This window comes from Hypanus sabinus (genome assembly GCF_030144855.1).
Source record: "Hypanus sabinus isolate sHypSab1 chromosome 1 unlocalized genomic scaffold, sHypSab1.hap1 SUPER_1_unloc_3, whole genome shotgun sequence".
Classification (NCBI taxonomy): domain Eukaryota; kingdom Metazoa; phylum Chordata; class Chondrichthyes; order Myliobatiformes; family Dasyatidae; genus Hypanus; species Hypanus sabinus.
Window position 1 is genome coordinate 239,154 of NW_026778910.1, and position 18,436 is coordinate 257,589.

The window sequence follows — 18,436 nt, forward strand, 5'->3', positions numbered from 1 at the left end:
GGGAGATCACTTCTGGCACCAATGCCCCAGCTGCACCTACTCCGGTTCCTATTCCTGCCCCTACACCTGACCCTATTCCTGTTTCTCTTTCACCCCTGCCCCTGCCCCTGCGGTTCGGGTGGGAGATCTTGAGGCTGTGTGCAGGGAGATTCCGGCAGGGGACTGGGTGCAGCCTGCGCGGGGCAAGAAAGCGAAGAAGAAACACAAGCACCCTAAGAAGTCGGCCCCCAGAACGCAGAGCTCACGCCCACTTGGGGAAGTGTACAGGTGGACGGGGAGAGTGCCGCCGCCTCGGTGAATCCTGCAGCTGTGTGCTCCTCTGGCTTGAAAAGAAGAAGGGGATCTTCCCACAAGGGGGCATGGAGTGTAGATGCGGAGGAATCCCCGGGAGGGGTGAGAATCCGGGTGGTGCCTGGTTCTACACCTGAATCCCCAGATGTGGCCTCCAGTCCTGTGGTAGGTGGAGTGATTGTGCAGAAAGGTGGTTTTAGCCCTGTTTATGCAACTGAGACAGCCCGAGAGCCCTCCACCCAGGACTTATTAGTTAGCGCCTCCCGGGACGCAATAATGTCAGCGGAGCGGAGCCCAGCCTCTGTCACTCTCAGCATCAGGCTGCCGGTGGACCCCTAGAACCGGAGTTGCTAGGGTCCACCTCGTACCTGTCTCCTGGGGAGGGTGCTGTGCTCTCCACATGCTGACCCCTGCAACTAATGGCTCGCAGGGAGTTCCTGGGGATTATCCCTCCATTGTCGCAATTGTGGATAAGGTTGATGCGACGGTGGAGCAGGCAGGCATGAGTGGGGTACCCACTGCGCAGTGTGGGTTACAAGTACAACCGTCAATTGGTGCACACGGGGAAGAGATGAGGGATCTATTTGTAGTGAGGGGGTGGACGGAGTTTTCTTTGATAGCGAGACACCCGCTCCTGAGAAATCACCGTTGATACCTGTGGAGGAAATCAGAGAGTTCATTCTCACCTCTGACCGTGCAAAGCATCGGCCGAAATTAGCATCCCTTCGCTGGTCTTAGTATGCCGAGACTGGTTAAATCCTTGCGTGTCATCCTCAGACGGATGGGGAAGGGGAAGAGGAATTCTGTGTCTGGGAACGACAGGCGACAGCTGAAATCCCTCCTGGATGACCTGGTGAGGGACATCGGAGTGGTGAGCAGTTTTACCCCTTCGGGAGATGTTGGGTTGGTTGTGTTGGCACCACTCGGGCCCGGAAAGCAAAGAGTATTCTTGCTGTTTTCGGGATAGTGTGGTTAAGGGCGCCACCTAGTGTACACCGACACGAAGCTCACCGTAGCCAGTCTGAATATCTCATTTCTCCGGGACGGGACATACACGGAGAGTTTCCTGCAGGAAACCCATACCATCCCGGGGGATGAGTCCGCTTGGCTCCTGGTCTGGCAGTGAGAGGTCTACATGAGCCACCTCAGCAACAGCTCTAGTGGGGTGGCGATCCTGCTGGCCCCAACCTTCCGGCCGAAAATCGTGTGTCTAAGATGTCGTGCCCGGCCGTCTGCTCCACCTGGCCGTGCGCCTGGATGGTGTACCTCTGCATTTTATCAATGTGAATGCCCCGAGGGGCGAGATGATGCAGACGCGCCTATTCTATCAGCTGTCCACTCTGCTGAGTTCCATCGATCCTGGGGACTGCGCCATCCTCGGGGGAGACTTGAACTGTACCCTCGAGGCGGAGGACCGCTCTGGACTCCAGCGCAACCCAGTATCGGGAAAGGAGTTAAAGGAGTCAGTCGGCTCCTTTGATTTGGTGGACAACTGACGGAATATTCACCCCGATTCTAGCGCCTTCTCGAGAAGTTCTGGAGGGGGAGGTTCCCGCATCGGCCGCCTGCACATCTCCCGGGCGTACATCTCCCGCGAGTCGGCGCCCTCCATGCGGCCGGTGTTGTGCTCGGATGATCACCGTGTGTGGATGGAATTTACTCCTCTGCACCCTTGGGTGCGATTGGGTATTGGCATTTTAACAACCGACTGCTAGAGGACAGCCGATACCGGGATTCTTTCCGAGCGCTCTGGGTCACTGAAGAGAGAGACGGGAGATTTCTGCTCCCTCTGGCTATGGTAGGAAATGGGCAAAGCCCGCATCCGGTTTTTATGTCGGGAGTACACCAGGGTTTCGACAAAGAGGCGGGGCTCTGAGACTGAGCGGCTTGAGAGAGCTTTGCTTGACCTGAGTCCCGTCTTGGTCCGACCGCTGGAGACCGACACCTATGAATAATAAGTTTACCGTCCTGGATGCTGTTGGCGAGGAGGACCGACCAGGTGTGAGCCACGGTGGCAGGGCCTCTGGCACTGAGTCTGACCCTGTGGTGCAGAAGGATGGGACGGAGAAGAGGAGAGCTGTCGTCATTGGGGACTATAGTCAGGGGAGCAGACAGGAGATTCTGTGGAGGTGGGAAGGAAACACGCATGGTTTGTTTCCTCCCGGGTGCCAGGGTCCGGGACGTCTCTGACCGGGTGCATGACATCCTGGTACGAGAGGGAAAACAACCAGAAGTCGTGATACATGTTGGGACCAACGACATTTGCAGGAAGAGTGATGAGGTCCTGAAGTGTGAGTTTCGGGAACTAGGCAGAAGGCTGAAGAACAGGACGTCAAGGGTGGCGTTCTCAGGATTGCTGCCAGTGATGGTAAGAATTGGAGGCGATGGCAGCTGAATGCGTGGCTGAGGAGTTGGTGCAGGGGGAGGGTTTTAGATTTTTGGACCATTGGGATCTCTTCTAGGGAAGGTGGGACCTGTACAGATTGGATGGGTTGCACCTGAACTCGAGGGGGAGCACGGTAGGTTTGCTCGCATGGTTCGGGAGGGATTAAACTAATTTGCAAGGGGGGTGGGACCCGGAGCGATAGAGCAGTGTAAGAAGTACATGGAGTAAAACCAGATCTAACAAAAAGAGAGGCTTTGAGGAAAGAGCAACAGAATAAAGAGTATAAAGGTAGTAAGGTAGAAGGGCTAAAGTGTGTGTTCTTCAATGCAAGAAGCATCAGGAACAAAGGTGATGAACTGAGAGCTTGGATACATACATGGAATTATGATGTAGTGGCCATTACGGAGACTTGGCTGGCACCAGGGCAGGAATGGATTCTCAATATTCCTGGATTTCAGTGCTTTAAAAGGGATAGAGGGGGAAGGGAGGAGGGGTGGCATTACTGGTCAGGGATACTATTATGCTGCAGAAAGGGTGGGTAATGTAACAGGATCCTCATTTGAGTCAGTATGAGTGGAAGTCAGGAACAGGAAGGGAGTAGTTAATCTACTGGGGGTATTCTATAGGTCCCCTGGTAGCAGCAGAGACACAGAGGAGCAGATTGGGAGGCAGATTTTGGAAAGGTACAAAAATAACAGGGTTTTTATCATGGGTGACTTTAACTTCCCTAATACTGATTGGCACTTGATTAGTTCCAAGGGTTTAGATGGAGCAGAGTTTGTTAAGTGTGTCCAGGACGGATTCCTGTCACAGTATGTTGACAGACCGACTAGCGGGAATGCCATACTAGATCTAGTATTAGGTAACGAACCGGGTCAGGTCACAGATCCCTCAGTGGGTGAGCATCTGGGGGACAGTGATCACCGCTCCCTGACCTTTAGCATTATCATGGAAAAGGATAGATTCAGAGAGGATAGGAAATTTTTTAATTGGGGAAGGGCAAACTATGACGCTATAAGGCTAGAACATGCAGGTGTGAATTGGGGTGATTTTTTTTTCAGGGAAATGTACTATGGACATGTGGTCGATGTTTAAGGGTCTTTTGCAGGATGTTAGGGATAAATTTGTCCCGGTGAGGAAGATAAAGAATGGTAGGGTGAAGGAACCATGGGTGACAAGTGAAGTGAAGAATCTAGTCAGGTGGAAGAAGGCAGCATATATGAGGTTTGGGAAGCAAGGATCAGATGGGTCTATTGAGGAATATAGAGTTGCAAGAAAGGAGCTTAAGAAGGGTCTGAGAAGAGCAAGAAGGGGGCATGAGAAGGTCTTTGCGAGTAGGGTAAAGGAAAACCCCAAGGCATTCTTCAATTATGTGAAGAACAAAAGGATGACAGGAGTGAAGGTAGGACCGATTAGAGATAAAAGTGGGAAGATGCGCCTGGAGGCTGTGGAAGTGAGCGAGGTCCTCAATGAATACTTCTCTTCGGTATTCACCACTGGGAGGGAACTTGATGATAGTGAGGACAATATGAGTGAGGTTGATGTTCTGGAGCATGTTGATATTAAGAGAGGAGAGGTGTTGGAGTTGTTAAAATACATTAGGACGGATAAGTCCCCGGGGGCTGATGGAATATTCCCCAGGCTTCTCCACGATGCGTGCGAGGAGATTGCTGAGCCTCTGGCGAGGATCTTTATGTCGTCGTTGTCCACGGGAATGGTACCGGAGGGTTGGAGGGACGCGAATGTTGTCCCCTTGTTCAAAAAAGGGAGTAGGGTTAGTCTGGGTAATTATAGACCAGTGAGCCTTACATCTGTGGTGGGAAAGCTGTTGGAAAAGATTCTTAGAGATAGGATCTATAGGCATTTAGGGAATCATGGTCTGATCAGGGACTGTTAGCATGGCTTTGTGAAGGGCAGATCGTGCCTAACAAGCCTGATAGAGTTCTTTGAGGAGGTGACCAGGCATATAGATGAGGGTAGTGCAGTGGATGTGATCTACATGGATTTTAGTAAGGCATTTGCCAAGGTTCCACACAGTAGGCCTATTCAGAAAGTCAGAAGGCATGGGATCCAGGGAAGTTTGGCCGGGTGGATTCAGAATTGGCTTGCCAGCAGAAGGCAGAGGGTCGTGGTGGAGGGAGTACATTCAGATTGGAGGGTTGTGACTACTGGTGTCCCACAAGGATCTGCTCTGGGACCTCTACTTTTTGTGATTTTTATTAATGACCTGGATGTGGGGGTAGAAGGGTGGGTTGGCAAATTTGCAGACGACAGAAAGGTTGGTGGTGTTGTGGATAGTGTTGAGGATTGTCACAGATTGCAGAGAGACATTGATAGGATGCAGAAGTGAGCTGAGAAGTGGCAGATGGAGTTCAACCCGGAGAAGTGGGAAGTGGTACAATTTGGAAGGACAAACTCCAAGGCAGAGTACAAAGTAAATGGCAGGATACTTGGGAGTGTGGAGGAGCAGAGGGACCTGGGGATACATATCCACAGATCCCTGAAAGTTGCCTCACAGGTAGATGGGGTAGTTAAGAAAGCTTATGGGGTGTTAGCTTTCATAAGTAGAGGGATAGAGTTTAAGAGACACGATGTAATGATGCAACTCTATAAAACTCTAGTTAGGCCACACGTGGAGTACTGTGTCCAGTTCTGGTCACCTCACTATAGGAAGGATGTGGAAGCATTGGAAAGGGTACAGAGGAGATTTACCAGGATGCTGCCTGGTTTAGAGAGTATGGATTATGATCAGAGATTAAGGGAGCTAGGGTCTTTACTCTTTGGAGAGAAGGAGGATGAAAGGAGACATGATAGAGGTGTACAAGATATTAAGAAGAATAGACAGAGTGGACAGCCAGCGCCTCTTCCCCAGGGCACCACTGCTCAACACAAGAGGACATGTCTTTAAGGTAAGGGGAAGGAAGTTCAAGGGGGATATTAGAGGAAGGTTTTTCACTCGGAGAGTAGTTGGTGCGTGGAATGCACTGCCTGAGTCAGTGGTGGAGGCAGATACACTAGTAAAGTTTAAGAGACTACTAGACAGGTATATGAAGGAATTTAAGGTGGGGCGTTATATGGGAGGCAGGGTTTGAAACATTGTGGGCCGAAAGGCCTGTAATGTGCTGTACTAGTCTATGTTCTACGTTATATGAAATAAATACCAGGAGAAGAAGGACGCACTGAGGAATCTGCAGCTTCAGCAGTCCCGAGGTGCGTACGTAAGGTCAGGGACCCAAATGCTGCAGGATTTAGACCGCGGCTCACCCTTCTTCTACTCGTTGGAGAGGTGGCGGGGAGTCCAAATGCAATTAGTGGAGTTACCGGTTGCTGATGTTTCCTTCGTTACGGACCCTGAAGAAATCAATATAGAAGTCCGTTCATTCTATCGGTCCTTATGCTCACTGGACCAGTCAAACGCAGATTCGTGCAATGAGGTCTGGAACGATTTGCCTAAGGTCAGCCCTGAGGACGGAGTGCGGCTCGACGCTCTCCTGACTCGGGAAAAGCTGTCTACTGCCCTTAAACAACTCCGGAGTGGTAAATCCCCTGGCTAAGATGGACTAAATGTATTGTTTTATCAGGGTTTCTGGGATGTCCTGGGGGATGACTACAGCCGTCCTAGGGGAGAGACTCCCCACGGGGAAAACGCCCCTCTCATGGCGGAGAGCTGCCGTGGTCCTACTGCCCAAGAAGGGAGACCTCCGCCAGCTGAAGAACTGGCTCCTATACTCTGCCGCAGAGAGCCTTGTGAAAGATCAACGGATCATTGACATAGCTCATTCCCTTCAGAAGAGGAGTACGTCAAGGGTGCCCCATGTCCTGTCAGCTGTGTGAGATCTGTATCGAGACATTCTTGAGCCGTCTTCGGCGAAGGCTGATGGGTCTAGTTCTGCGCGAACGGACATGGAGGTCGCCCTCTCGGCCTACGCCGATGATGTACTCCTCATGGTGACAGATCCCAGTGACCTGCGGAGGATGCGCGAGTGACGAGTTTTCTCGGTAGCGTTCTCCACTGGGATCAACTGAGCGAAATGTTCCGGACTCAGTGGTCAGGGGCAGGTGGACTCCCTGCCACTTTTGAGTGGAGTACCAGGCATCTGGGAGTATTCCTGAATCCTTCTGGGGAGACCTGGCTTGTGAACTGGCAGGACCTGGAGACGAAAGCCTTCTCAGGCAACTTTCCTATCGAGGCAGGGTGGTGGTCATAAACCAGCTGGTGGCCTCCATGTTGTGGTACCGGGTGGTCACCTTGGCTCCACCTGCCCCTTTTGTCGCGAGAATGCAGAGGAAGTTAGTGGACTTCTTCCGAGGTACTGTAACAGGAAACCCTGGGTCTCCGCAGCGGTCTGGAGTCTCCCAGTGGGAGAGGGCGGACAGTCGCTGGTGTGTGTACGTCCGCGACTGGCGTCTGTCCACCTCAGGACCCTGCAGAGATTCCCGTACGCCGAGCACCCTCCGAGGTGCACGTATTGGCGACATTCTTCCTCCGGAGGGGCTGCTGTCTTTACGGAGAGATGCAGCTACCACCCGGGGGCGTCAGCCGTGCTGCTTTGCGGAGACTGCCCGCCTTCAATCAGGACTTATCCCCTCCTCTGGCAGAGGGCGGAGTTCTGGCCGACCCCTGCCCTACCTCAACTGATGCCGGTGCTGCTCAGGTGAGAGGAACGACGCAGGCTGGGCTCACCTCTACACCGCCGGAACTGCTTGTCGGGCCCAGGCCCCGCAATCTGATCCGAGAGCCGAGCCACACAACCGGAGCCGTCTCTCCTCGCCACCCACAATCCCATTCAGGGATGCAAGTAGGATGTACCTGTATGGGTTGCTGCTCCACACCGTCCACTTCCCAGCCCTTGTCCACCGTCCCGACACGCCATGGCGGGCCGACTTTCCACCTGGAGGTGAGGGGAGTCCTGAATGGAAGTCCCTTTACGAGGGAGTTCTTCCCGTGAAGAACATGGGCTGGAGGCTACTGCATAGAGCAGTGCCCTGTAATAAGTTATTTAGTTTGTACACGGATCTCCCAGCCGCAAGGAGGAGACCTTGTACCAAATGTAACTGGAGTGTGCGAGGCTGCAGCCTCATTTTGCGTCTGTGTGTGGGCTGCTTCTCGCCGTCTGCTTTACATTTTAGCCCCACCCTATTTATATACGGTCATCCAGTAAGGAGGGGACATGGAGGGATGAGGATGTCCTTGTCAACTTGCTCCTGGGGCTGGCGAAAACAGCCATCCGTGGGTCTTGGAAACGGGTGGTGGAGGGATCCCCCAGGGCAAACTGTCAGGCAATGTTTAGGGGGTATGTTCCTGCCCCGGTAAATATTGAGAATGAGCACGTGCTGTCCATGGCGACCTTAGGGGCACTCCGGGATCGTGGGCTCCTCGTGGGGGGGGGGGGTGGCTGGGGTGGAGGGTTAGATCGACAGAGATGGAAACATTTTGGTTTAATGTGTATTGCCTATTTGTGGTGTAGTTATTGTATTCGTCACTGGTTTGTATATCAAGTCAAGTCACTTTTATTGTCATTTTGACCATAAATGCTAGTACAGTGCATAATAAAAATGAGACAACATTTTTCAGGACCATGGTGTTACATGACACAGTACAAAAACTAGACTGAACTACGTAAAAAAAACAACACGGAGAAAGCTACACTAGACTACAGACGTACACAGGACAAGTAAAGTGCACAGAAACAGTGCAGGCATTACAATAAATAATAAACAAGACAGTAGGGCAGTAAGGTGTCAGTCCAGGCTTCGGGTATTGAGGAGTCTGATAGCTTGGGGGAAGAAACTGTTACACAGTCTGGTCGTGAGAGCCCGAACGCTTCGGAGCCTTTTCCCAGATGGCAGGAGGGAGAAGGGTTTGTATGAGGGACGCATGGAGTCCTTCATAGTGCTGTTTCCTTTACGGATGGAGCGTGTAGTGTAAATGTCCATGATGGCTGGAAGAGAGACCCCGATGATCTTCTCAGCTGCCATCATTATCCACTGCAGGGTCTTGCGATCCGAGATGGTGCAATTTCCGAACCAGGCAGAGATGCAGCTGCTCAGGATGCTCTCAATACAACCCCTGTAGAATGTGATGAGGATGGGGGGTGGGAGATGGACTTTCCTCAGCCTTCGCAGAAAGTAGAGATGCTGCTGGGCTTTCTTTGCTATAGTGCTGGAGTTGAGGTACCAGGTGAGATTCTCCACCGGGTAAACACCAAGAAATTTGGTGCTTTTAATGATCTCTACCGAGTTGCTGTCGATGTTCAGCGGGGAGTGGTCGCTCCATGTTCTCCTGAAGTCAACAACCATCTCTTTTGTTTTGTTCACATTCAGAGACAGGTTGTTGGCTCTGCACCAGTCCGTTAGCCGCTGCACCTCCTCTCTGTAAGCTGACTCGTCGTTCTTGCTGATGAGACCCACCACGGTCGTATCATCGGCAAACTTGATGATGTGGTTCGAGCTGTGTGTTGCAGCACAGTCGTGGGTCAGCAGAGTGAACAGCAATCGACTGAGCACGCAACCCTGGGGAGCCCCCGTGCTCAGTGTGATGGTGTTGGAGATGCTGCTCCCAATCCGGACTGACTGAGGTCTCCCAGTCAGGAAGTCTAGGATCCATTTGCAGAAGGAGGTGTTCAGACCCAGTAGACTCAGCTTCCCAATCAGTTTCTGAGGGATGATTGTGTTGAATGCTGAACTGAAGTCTATGAACAGCATCCGAACGTATGTGTCTTTTTTGTCCAGGGCCAGGTGGAGGGTGGTGGCAATGGCATCACCTGTTGAGCGGTTGGGATAGTATGCAAACTGCAGGGGGTCCAGTGAGGGGGGTATTGGAGTATAAAAGTTGCATTATTTGCTGTGTAACCAAAACTATGTAGTCAGCTTGCTATGCATGTATCCAAAATGAAATCCTAGGAATGTAGAAGACAATGGTATGTTAAGAGAAAGCTAAGAGATGTAAATTTTGTAATCTGAGTTTGCTATTTGCTATGCATGTACCCAATTTAGCAGGAGAATGAAATTAAGAATGTAGAAGACAATGGTGTGTTAATGAAAGATAGCTAAGAGATGTTGATTAGAACATGATTAAGTCACGAAGTATTAAGAATGTAAACTTGCTATTTGCTAGAGAATGAAATCTTAGGAATGTAAAAGACAATGGTGTGCTAATGAGAGATAGCTAAAAGATGTAGATTAGAACATAATTGAGTCAATGGGTAGAAACAATAGTGAAAAGATATACGTGTGGTACGTGTGATACGCAACTATAGCAACTGGACCAGGAGATTGCTATAAAAAATGCTGTGTCCAAGGATCGGTGGGCAATCAGCGACTCGCTTAATGACTGTCTCAGCTTTGATTTGCAAATTAAAGTTTAACCCTTCTTGAAGAATCTTATGCATCTCCTAATCATTTGTGGGGCATGAGAAACCACGACAAAATTGGTGACTGCGGCAGGACCGGAAAGAGACTCGCGGAAAGGAAATGGCAGATTGGGGACGCTTCCCAGTCCTCTAGGGAACCCCACAAGGCTAACAGAATAAAGGGTGCACCCAAACAAAAGGTAAGCACTTTTTGCGACAATTTGGACTAAGAATTCTGTTGGCTGTGGGGAGGTCTTGGAGTCTCAGATGTGTGGAACCACTGCCGAAGGGTCTCTCCGGTCCAAAGAATCTGGCAGAATTGGGGGTTAACAGAGGAGGCTCAGAGGATTGATCAAGAACACTGCAGTGAGGGTAAGTACAAGTAAGTTAATAAGAAGTTAAGTTAAGAAAAGTCCACGTGGTGTTGGTAAATCCCTGTGGGTACTGCTTCATTTGAAACGAAGGGCTGAACGGGCAGGGAAAGGAAAATAGAATAGAATTAGAGTAGAAAATCCTCGTGGATATCGCCTTAAGAGATAAGGGTCTGAACAGAGCAAGTTCTGTGGGCACTGCTCTGAATAGAGGCCTGCACGGGCAGAACAGAATAGGAAACAAGGAAAGTCCAATATATAGTTTAAAGCTCTGGCAGATAGACAATAGACTAGGCATAGAATTAGAGTAAATAATATTATCCAGTAATCGAACTGTGAATCTCTGAAATACCTTAAAAAGAGAGAATAACATGACAGGTAAAGGAACAGCAGCAGAGATTCTGAGCAAAAAATCCCCGTTAATTAAATATGAGATCACAAAAACTTCAGAAAAATGGGAAAAAAGAACCAATAACCTGGTCACAAAGTGGCCAAGAGAAGGAACGTTTGATGTAAGTTTGTGCGAAGAAATGGAGGCACTAATTAAAAATTACAAACCAAAAGATAAATCTAAGAAAAGAGAGCAAAAAAAAAGAACGAGAAATGGAAGTGCTAAAACTCTTCAGAACGGAGGGAGAAAGGCTGAGGAGGACAGGCAGAATATTGATTACAAGCGAGGAAGACACTCAGGTGCTGGAGAAACAGCCTGTTAGAGAGAGAGGAAGGTACAGTGAGAAGCTGACTTTGGCTCCGTACCCGGATGCGAAGGAAACAGAAAAACCCCCCTCCCTATAATGAGGAAGGAACCCCTAAGCAGTGCCCCCTGCTGACGGGAACAGTAAACATGCAGGGAGAAGTACAAGTTTGGGATCATGAGGAGGGAAAAAAACAATACAAGAAGGAAAAAGCGGCGATATGGAAGGAGATACAGGCAGAAAGGATAAAGGTGGAACAGGTACAGAGAGAAATGGAAGAAGGGATTGAACGGATGAAATACTTGAGAGAGGAAAAGGAGTATGAGGAGTATCAGTTATACTATAGAAATAAACAGACTAGAAAAGAAGGTGACTCATTGGAGGAGCAAGAGTTAAGTGGAGAGAGAGAGGATGTGAGAATTTGCGGGGAAGAGGTAGGAGGTAGAAACCTAGAAGAGGAGAAGGAGGCGGTAGGGGAGCGACTTGCGGAAGTAGAGAGAGAGCCAGATAAGCTACTGAGAGGGGGTTGCCAGAAGAGATGCGAAAAATACTCCAGGGGCCAACCAAGCATGGAATCAAGACAGAAAGGAAGGACTCCACAGGGAGACCGAGGGAAGAAGAGAACCCCGGAGACATTTGTGTGGGAGGCAGTAAAGACATACCCTGAGACAGATGGGGAATTAGGTGAGGAGGAGAGCCAGGGCAGGTGGGAAGAAGGAGGAAGAATGATGCCGTTTTTAGTAAAAGGATCAGGACAAGTGCAGTATATCCCTTGGGGATCCCAGGACCTAGAAGGGCTGAAAAACACTCTGCACAATCTACATGAAGGAGCAGGGAAATGGATTAGAGCCTTTGAAGAAGAAACAGCGGGACGATTATTGGCTATGGGAGATTTGAAGGCACCGTTGATAAGGTTGATGGGAACCTCCAAATTTAACGAACTAATGGAAATGGCTGGCATAGTAAACTCGAACGACCCAAGACCTGATGGAGACGGGTTTGACAGAGTGAGGCAGAGGGTATGGTAGGCCCTCAGAAAGCTTTATCCACCCAAAGTGGACCCCAAAGCCTTAAAAGGGGATCCACTGGGAGACACTGAAAACCCAGCAGCTTACGTAGAAAACCAGTTGAAAAGGTGGAGACTGGAGACTGAACAAGAGGTGGAGAATAGCTTATTAATGACCTCACTGTTCTGACATAGCATTTTGGATGCAATGCCTCTGCAAGTAAAATCCAAACTGGAGGAAGTGGTTGGGCTAATGTCAAAGACCCCACACAGAATTTAGAGACCACGTAGTCCATGCGGTTGAGAAATACCGGAAAGACAAACAAAGGTTGGCTGAGCAGCAGGAAGTGTTGCAAAGAAAGTTAATACAAATGCAGCTCAAAGAGCTCAAAAAGAAGGAAAAAGAGAAAAACAAAAAGATGCTGCCAGCAATCAAAGAGAAGAAAAAAAGATGCTGCCAGCAATCACCGGTCCAAGTACAGCCATCGAACTGGACAAAGCACTGCTATATGGAGGGACCGATCATACTGTCAGACATGGGCTGGAAAACCCCATGCCAATAATTATCTTTGAGGGAGCATTCCCACAAATGTCCTATCAGGAACAGACTAAATTCAAACAGCCCAGACAGGACTGGAAGTCCCAAGGAGGGGGACAGAGAAGCTATGGGCAGAGGGGACCAGTGAGGAAACAGGGGGAAAGAAGGTAGAGAGATTGTGCTGGGAATGTAATCAGCCAGGTCACATGAGAAGAGATTGTCCATTTACACCATGGCCTGTCACACACCAGCAGGAACCGATAAGAAGGGAACTAAAGTTTAGCCAAGGACCAGCCCCCACAGGCCCAAGCGGACCTGTGAACCCCTATGCGAGGTATTAGGGGTGCCTCGAGAACTTGAGTGGGAAGGGACATTACCCAATGATAACAAGGGAGGCAGATGAGGAACCCATTGTTCAGGTTATGTTAGAAGGGCAACTGACACCAATGATGATAGATACTGGAGCCACGTACACTTGTGTACAGCCACAGTATGCCCTTCACCTTCCCATGTCAGGAAAGTTTATTAAGACGGTAGGGTTCTCGGGGAAAACACAGTACACGGCTCCAGTGTAGTTGAGAATCGGAAATAAAGGAATTGTTTTGCCGGTGCTAGTATTTAAAGGAACTCTGATTAATTTGTTAGGCAGAGATGCCTTATTGAAACTGGAATTAAAATTAGAATGCACCAGAAATGGGCTGAGTGTGGAAAGAGCAGGGGCTCAATTGATAGTGCGAGAAGACGAGAAGGCTAATGTCTTTTGGATAGGAGACATCGCAGCTCAGATTCAGGAAACCTGGGAAAAATGGAAAAAGGGCGTGCAGGCTATATTACCCAGGGCTGTAATGCCCAAATCTGAGCTACATTGTACAGTGATTTTTGACGAGACTCAGAACAGGGAGTTAGAGGAGAGATGGCACCTGGAGGCATGTACCCAACAGCACCTGGAAGGGGAGGCTGTGATAATTGGAAAGCAAGGGGCAGCTTTACAAGTTAAGTGGAACACCTTTTTAGAAAAATGGTACTGGATACCGGAGGCTGCACCCCACGTAATATTGTTGGTAAACAAGGGATGTCAGTCTAAAGACTTAGGACCCTTAATTAAGAGTGTTGAATCCGTAACAGTGTGGAGGAAAATCATGCCAGAGGTGTTAATATCAGAAGATAACAATTGCATTAAAATAATGTTAAGTGTAGATATGGTAGGGACAGTGAGAGAGGTTGAAATAACTCCCCAACCACACATGTTCTTGCTGGGAAAGGAAAGAGGCCAGCAGAAAGACAGAAGGTTAGATGAGTTGCCGTCTATTCTGTGGTCACAGCATGACACGGACGGAGGGAAAATAAAAACTGCTAGTCCGGTGGAAACAAGGCTGAAAAGGGGAGCAATTCCACCCAGGAGACCACAATACCCTCTAAGACCATAAGCAGAAGATGGAATAGCATTCGACAATGCAGGGGTTACTTGAAATAGGAGTGCTTAAAAGAACAAACAGTCCATGCAATACCCCATTGCTGCCGGTCTTAAAAGCAGATAAATCTAAGTGGAGATTGGTGCATGATTTGCGAGCAGTAAATGATGTGGTAGAGGACTGGCCAGCGGTAGTCCCCAACCCACTCACACTTTTGACTAATGTTCCACCAGGAGCAAGTTACTTTTCAGCGATTGATTTGTGTTCGGCTTTCTTCAGCATTCCTCTAGCCCACCAGTGTCAGTATCTGTTTGCATTTACTTACAGAGGTGCTCAGTATACCTATACCAGAATGCCGCAAGAATTTAAACATTCACCACATGTTTTTAATCAGATGTTGAAGGCAGACCTAGAGGGCATACCATTGGAAAGTACATTGTTACAGTATGTGGATGACCTGTTGATTTGCTCCCACAGCGAGGAACAGTGTGAGCAGGACACTATAACTCTGTTAGAGAATCTGGCGCACGAAGGACATAAAGTATCCAAAAAGAAACTGCAATTTTGCACGCAGCAAGTGGAATATTTAGGCAGGGTAATATCCAAGGGAGTGAAGGCGATAGCACCAGATCAGATTGAGGCAATAACTAAAGCCCCCAAACCCCAGACTGTAGGGCAGATGATGACGTTTTTGGGAATGGCAGGGTACAGCTCAGATTGGATAGGAGAATATGCTGAGATTGTGGCACCTTTGAGAAAGATAATGAAAGAATCAGGACATACAAATTTGAAGAACGGCTTACAGTGGAATGGAGAGGCGAAGTTAGCTTTCAATACTATTAAGCAGGAATTGCAGTCAGCACCAGCATTAGCTTTGCCTGATTACGAGAAGGTTTTTCATTTGTATGTATCTAACCGACAAGAGGGTTATATCACAGCGGTTCTAACACAAGAGACAGGCACAGGAAAAGCAAAGCAGCCGATAGCATACTACAGTACGAGACTAGATGAGGTGGCTCAGGGGTATCCACCCTGTTATCAGGGATTGGCGGCGCTGTACTATGCATATGAAAAGGCATCATCTGTAACCCTGGGCTATCCTGTGACTCTGTACACACACCACAAAGTAACAGAATTGCTGGAAAGAGGGAAATTTGTGTTGATGCCAGCCAGGATAGCAGCGCATCAGATGCTATTGACATTTCCTGACATAACTATACAGAGATGCACTAACAGTAATATAGCCAATTTTGTCCCTTTGGGCTATGAAGGAGAACCCCATGATTGTGTAGGGAAGACGATGACATTTGCCAAATTGAGAGCAGATTTACGGTCAGAACCACTAGAGGATGCAGATAAAAAGGTTCTGTTCATAGATGGCTCTTGTTATAGGGACAATGATGGAAATCATGCAGGGTTCTCAGTCGAGCTATAAGATTATTAGGATGGAGTCCTGTCCCCAACCGTGTTCCACCCAACTGGCAGAAATCAAAGCCCTGACAGCTGTGTGTGAAATGATGGAAGGTGAGAAAGTAGACATCTATACTGATTCGGCAAATGCCCATGGAGTATGCCATTTATTCGGGGCAGTGTGGAAGCAGAGAGGTTTTAAAAAAAAGTAATGGAGATCCCATACAAAATTGTCAGCAAATTCTAGACTTAATAAAAGCTATAATGAAACCTAAAGCATTGGCTATAGTAAAATGCCAGGCACATAAAAAGGGAAATGACGTAATAACAAAGGGAAATCAAGCTGCGGACGAGGCAGCCAGAAAAGCGTCTGGGTGTACATCAGCTGTCATTGACCCCCAGGTAAGCCTAACTCCAGAACCTGAGGTAGAGGACCTAATTGAAATACAAGGTAAGGCAACTTTGGCAGAACAGACAATGTGGAGACAAAGGGGGGCCAAGCAGAACCCGGAAGGCTTGTGGAGCACGGAAGACGGGTTGATGGTAGCGCCCACCCCTCTACTGATGATTCTGATTTCAGAAGCGCATGGGATGGACCATTGTGCAAAGGGGGAAGTGATAAATAAAATACAGAAGGATGGTTTTTGGTCACCTTATTTACAGGCTTCAGTGGACTTTGTCTTGTCACAGTGCGAGGTATGCGCACAGAATAATATTCGAAAGGGAATTACAACCCCAATAGGCCATATTCCTGTACCTGAAGGACCATTTAAACATCTAGTGATCGATTACATAGACATGATAAAGACAATGAGAGGGAAAGGATACATGCTGGTAGTAATTGATTGATTTAGCAGATGGGTGGAGGCGGTACCTTCAAAAGATCAAGGGGCAAAGACAGTGGTAAAATTTCTGACAAATGAAGTGATCCCAAGGTTTGGTATACCTACAGAAGTTAGCTCAGACAATGGTTCAGCTTTTATCCAGAAAGTGGTCAAACTGGTACTACAGGCGCTGAGGACAAAGCAAAGATTTGGATGTGTATACCACCCTCAGTCGCAGGGCATGGTAGAGAAAATTAATGGAACCCTGAAAGCCAAACTAAACAAAATTTGTGCAGACACTAAACTTAATTGGGTCGATGCTTTACCGTTAGCATTGATGAGTTACCGCATGCAAACTAATCGAATGACATGCCTAGCACCGCATGAGATGCTCACTGGGAGGCCCATGCCAGTGCCCCAGTGGAGAGGGCTGTATAAGGGAACTAGTTTGGAACAATTGGAAGTAGAATTGAAACAATACATGCAGCAGCTAACTATGATACATAGGTCTATTTATGCACAGGAAAAACAGAAAGAGCCGGAGACTGTACAAGGGGAAGGACCGATTAAAACAGGAGACCAGGTTTACGTGCGAGTTTTTCAGAGAAAGTGGAGCAAGCCAAAAAGGGAAGGACCCTTTACAGTGACCAAGGCATCAGCCACTGCAGTTCAGGTAGAAGGCCGCTCCACCTGGTACCATCTGAACCATTGCACGAGGACAGTCCTGCAAGGACAATCAGGTGAGGTGTCCGAGGTAAGTGATGTGGAAGAGCAGTTAGCGGGAGACAGACAGGAGGAACAAGAAGCTGACACTGTACCTCAGGAGTTTGATCAATTGGTAAGGGAAATCTTTGATTCTGAGGCCGGGCCCGAAGACCCTCAGGATGTGGTGGTGGATAGTAGGGCTTCTTCAGATAATGGGGATGACCTGGAAATGACCAGTCGTGCCCCTGGGGACAATGCACCCACATACTCCAGTGCAGACTTGGAAACTATTAGTGTGGATGATATGGAATGGGACTGTTAAGTCCTCACAGAACCTACAGAAAAGAAGCAAGAGGAGCACAACACTTACCTCCTCGCCATGGTTACAGACACGTACTAATCAGTGGTATCAATGGGCAACTTACACGGCAGGAATGATGAAGAGACAGAATTGTTACCTGTGCTCGAGGGAAAGCCCCACTCAGCATGTAGTTTCCATGCCTTATAACTCCTCCACCTGCACGCGGTGGCAAAGAGAGCACAGGGAACAATGTGAGCAACGATGTTCAGTTCCAGTTAGGGCATGTCACAGGAGGATTTGTGTTAACACGGATCCTTGTTATTGAAACTGTCTGAACAATGCACCAATGTGCCCATATTGGTGTATGTTATATCAGGCGTCCTCGCAGTTTGACTAAAACAAGCTTGCCTATCACTGTAATTACAGCAGACCCTGGGCTATAAATAAAAGAAGCCAGACACCTACACTGCAACAGCTTATAATGCAGGACCATCTGAGTTATGAATGTTTCATGCAGGTGGGCACTCACCCGGTTGGCCACTTCCGAGGCAACTGCACTCAGACGTGGGATATAACCCCAGGTAAGAGACACTTGATGGGTTCCCCTCCTCCTGAGGGTGCAATGGACTCTCCGACTATCCCATTAGCAGACACTTGGTGTCTGTGTGGACAGGAAGGAGGTCTGGGATCTACGCTCCCCCTCAGGTGGGAAGGAACATGTACGCGTGTCACGCTGCTTCAGGAAGTTATAATGTCCCCTGAAGTACAGTCCAACGCTAACTTCCCTGAGCAGCGGACTCTGCTACGGCAGAAGAGAAAATATGACCCGGACCCAACAATCCGGATTGACAGTATAGGACAGCCGAGAGGTATACCTATCGAATTCAAGGCACGAAATGAGATTGCTGCAGGCTGGGAAGCTATCATACCTGTGATAGGGGTAAACAAAAATGTTGAATGGATAAACTATATATACTACAATCAACAGAGATTCATCAACTACACCGATGATGCACTGGAGGCCTTGGGGCAACAGGTGGATGCAACTAGCAGGATGGCGTGGCAAAACAGACAGGTACTGGATTGGCTTTTGGCAGAAAAAGGGGTGTGTGTGTAATGTTTGGAGAACAATGCTGCACTTTCAT